At 43.7% G+C, this 3,742-nt stretch overlaps 1 long non-coding RNA gene across 2 annotated transcripts; it reads right to left on the bottom strand.

Annotated features, from left to right (window-relative positions):
* Positions 1–846: 846 nt before the first annotated feature.
* LOC145109942 (uncharacterized) lies at positions 847–3,378 on the bottom strand. Of its 2 annotated transcripts, XR_013709351.1 has the most exons (4): positions 3,114–3,378; positions 1,578–1,635; positions 1,094–1,312; positions 847–986 (listed from the first exon to the last, which is right to left on the bottom strand). It is a non-coding gene; the product is annotated as an uncharacterized LOC145109942 (long non-coding RNA). The 2 variants fall into 2 exon arrangements; XR_013709350.1 differs by lacking the exon at positions 1,094–1,312 and having other exon boundaries at positions 3,114–3,374.
* Between the last annotated feature and the right edge of the window lie 364 nt (positions 3,379–3,742).

Genomic DNA, 3,742 nt, shown 5'->3' with positions numbered 1-3,742 from the left:
AGATGTAAGTGGGGCGTACTAGCTGTCCGAGGCGTCGGGCCAGATCTGCGTATGCGCGGCGTACCCTTTGGTACGCCCAACTTACGCAGTAGTCCCCCTCTTAACCTATTAAGAGCTTATTTCTCCGACTTGACACGTCCAATTGCAAATCTAAGGCTAAAATACCATCAAGAGTCATAAAGTTTCCAACTTTATGATTTTGCATGTCCATTAAGTGCTTAATACACAAAATCTCAACATCTTAATGCTTTAAGACCTTCTATAGCATGCATGGAGTAAAACTAAGCATCAAGACCACATTTTTATGACTCAAGACCCCTCATAAGGTCTGAAAGGACGACGTATTGGGTTAAGAGCATGCCATGCTCAAGAATCACCATATTTGGGACCAAAAATGCCCTAAATGAATAAAAGATTGATCAAGATAAAGTGATCAAGTTATAAACTTTTTACCACCTGGATATTGCTAGCAAGTGGGGAATCCCATATCTAAGTTGCTTCCAAGCTTCAAGGTCCTTGCACCAACTTCTTCTTCTTCAAGAAAACCAACAAAGCACACAAATGAGCTCAAAAGCACTCTTCTCACTTAGGGTTTGCTAGGGGTCGAATTCTCAGTTGGAGGCTGATTAGGGTGATGGTCTTGGGCCATAACGTTGTTTAAATAGTGTGAAAAACCTAAATTTTAGGGTTTGGAACCCCCGCACGCACACCCAACGTATGAAGAGTACACCCAGCGTACTAGGTCCCTCACATGTACCCCATGCGCACGAAGAGTACGCCCAACATAAAACATTATGGCTAGAAATTATCTGTAACACCCATATAAAAATCAAGCCAATTTTAAACTTTTTCAAACATCCAAAAGCCATTAATTATTACAAAATGTTTTCAAAATAGTTTAATATCAGAGTATCCCAGAAACCATAAGTCCAAAACATGAGCATGTGTACGGTCACACCTTCGCCCTGCCAATACATCTAAAGCACCTGAAACAATAAAATGAAACCGTAACCACAAATCTTAGTGAGTTCCCCCAACATACCAACGTCATACACATATAACCATATCATATAACCGATACAGAACAACATACATAATGAGCCTTCAGCATGACTGGACCGCCTCACAGGCCTTCAGTCTATCTGGACCGCTCTCCGAGCCTTCGGCACGTCTGGACCGCCTCGCAAGGCCTTCAGCCTATCCGGACCGCTCGTCGGGACTTCGGTCTGACTACCATACCCTTTTGGGTTTGTAGACTATCCGGTCCGTCCTGGGTATGTTGGTCTTCAACAAAAAGCAGGACCGCCTCAACCTATCCCAAATCAAAACAAACATGTGCACATAACTATCATACACTAGCATACATATATAACAATCAAACCGATCTAACAGATCATATAGCATAACAACATCCTATAACCAGGACATCGACCTAACCAGGTCACTAAGCATAAACATAACCTCATCCTAATTACCAGGATGCAAACCAATGAACATATCATGCCATAACCGGATACAATCCATAAAGGGCCGGTCTTGGTCCCTTAGACCCTGTTGATATAGTGAGGATAACTCACCTGACACTGCTGAAGTCCCGCGGATGAAACTCCAGCTGCTGGTTGACAGATTCCCGAACTGCCAACATCAAACAACACCCAATTAATAACTGCGTTCTAAGTCGAAGGTCCAACTCACACTCCAAAGGCCCAACAGTCCAACTATGGCTCAAAGCCTCAACATATGGCCCAAATTTCCAAATTGGGCCCAAGCCTTTACATGACCTTATTCAAAGGCCCAACCATTTAGTCCAGTCCAAACATTTGACATTTCTAATGGACCAATATCTCATAATCATAAAGGCCCAAACTATGGCCCATCTATGGCCCAATTTTCCAAATTGGGCCCAAGTCCTTCACATTGGCCTTACCCTAAAACTCATCCAATTATTTTGGTGCATTTACTTGTTCTTGGATAGCCCATCAATAGTCCAACCACCAAGGCCCAATAGGAAGACACAACTCAAGGCCCAAGTGAAATTAGGGTTCCTACATGAAATGACGATTAGGGTTAAGTGTTTCTTACTTAACCCATTAAGGACTTAATCCATTAAGTCCAATATTGCCTTAGGTTAATTTGCCAATGATTATTAATTATTATTTTAGGTTTAATAATTAATTCTCGTGCGGTCCCGATCAATCCCAAAATTAGAATTTCACATAAAATGATAATTAGGGTTAAGTGTTTCTCACTTAACCCATTAAGGACTTAATCCATTAAGTCCATCACTCTTCTAAATAAATCATATGGTGTGATTGGGCTTAATACATAGTCCAATTCCAAAGGCCCAAATGTGGGTCCCGATAAGTCTAAAGCCCATAAATCCAATATTAGGGTTTTCTAAACCCTAATTAGGGTTTCCAACCCCATCTTAGCCTAATTGGCCCAATATCTAGGTCTTTTGATCAATTAAGGTTCACTAGGCCCATTAGGGTTTTAGTCCCTTTGTCCAAACATCTCAGACGAGTCACAATACAAATGAGGCACACCGCCACCCGACACGGCGACCGGTGGCGGCAGCCACCACCCTATGGTGGTGGTTTTCAGTTTTCTTTTCATTATTCCAACTCCGGTTACAATATTACAATGAAAAATACCAAATGGACACGCGCGCGCACACACACTAAAATACAACCACACATGGTGGTACATGGTGGCAGCCACCACGGTGGTGGTGGTGGTGGTGGTTGTTCTTGATTTTCCAGCCACACATCCCCAACTCTACATCAAACAAATAACACACACACTCTCTATACTCGAAACAGTAGCACAGCCACCCGCCTGGTGGCCTTTGGAGGCGGAAGAAGCGGTGGCAGCCACCACCTTGAGGTGGTGGCGGTGAATTTTCCAGCCCCATATTGCATAACTACACCAATAACACAATAAGCAGCGTATATCTTCGACCCAATAAACATCCAGCCACATCCTAAGTGGTTGACACCGCCGGAAACGACGAGATCAACGGCCAACAACCACAGGTGGCGGCTACGACATGCCCGACGCCGTATCCACAAAAAAACGAGGAAAAGAGAGGAGGTAGGTTGCGGTGGACCTACCGAGTAATTCTGGTGGCTCGTAACTCGCACAAAGACGACCCAACGGTTTGTTCCCGGTTCTTGACGGAACTCACGGTGGCACGCGACATTGTCGGCAGCAGGTCGTGATGGTGGCGCTTCAACAGCATGGAAGCGGGCGGCGGCCTCATCTTGATCGGAGATGCGAGAATACGAGAGATGGCGGCCGAGGAGTTTGAAGTGGCGGCTGAAATGTCTAGGGTTAGGGCTTCCTCATGTCACGAGAGGGATGGACGGTTTTAATCCCGTATCCATTTCAACTTATGCCCTAATATTCACTTCTGGTCCCTCCCCATTATATCTTTTCCAAATGAGATCCAACTGTTACCATACAACCATCCAATTGGAGAATTATTTGCAAGACTAGTCCTAAAATTACCTTTTTACCCCTGCCCTCATAAATCTTTACGAAAGGGCTCCAACATCTACCCTTTTACCCCTGCCTTCGAAACTCTTTACAAATTGAGTTCAGAATTTACTCTTTAGCCCCTTACTCCATAAAATCCTTTATAAAATAGTCTGAAAATTATATTTTAACCCCCTAAACTTTCAAATATAACTTTTTAACCCCCAAAACTAACTCATTGCTACACTATTCCACTTTTAGGGCT

The sequence above is a fragment of the Lactuca virosa genome, chromosome 4 (assembly GCF_052849685.1).
Source record: "Lactuca virosa cultivar CGN04683 chromosome 4, Lactuca_virosa_CGN04683_v6, whole genome shotgun sequence".
In the NCBI taxonomy this organism is placed as follows: Eukaryota; Viridiplantae; Streptophyta; class Magnoliopsida; order Asterales; family Asteraceae; genus Lactuca; species Lactuca virosa.
Note: the sequence above shows the minus strand (reverse complement) of the source record. Positions and strands in the feature narration are given on the sequence as shown.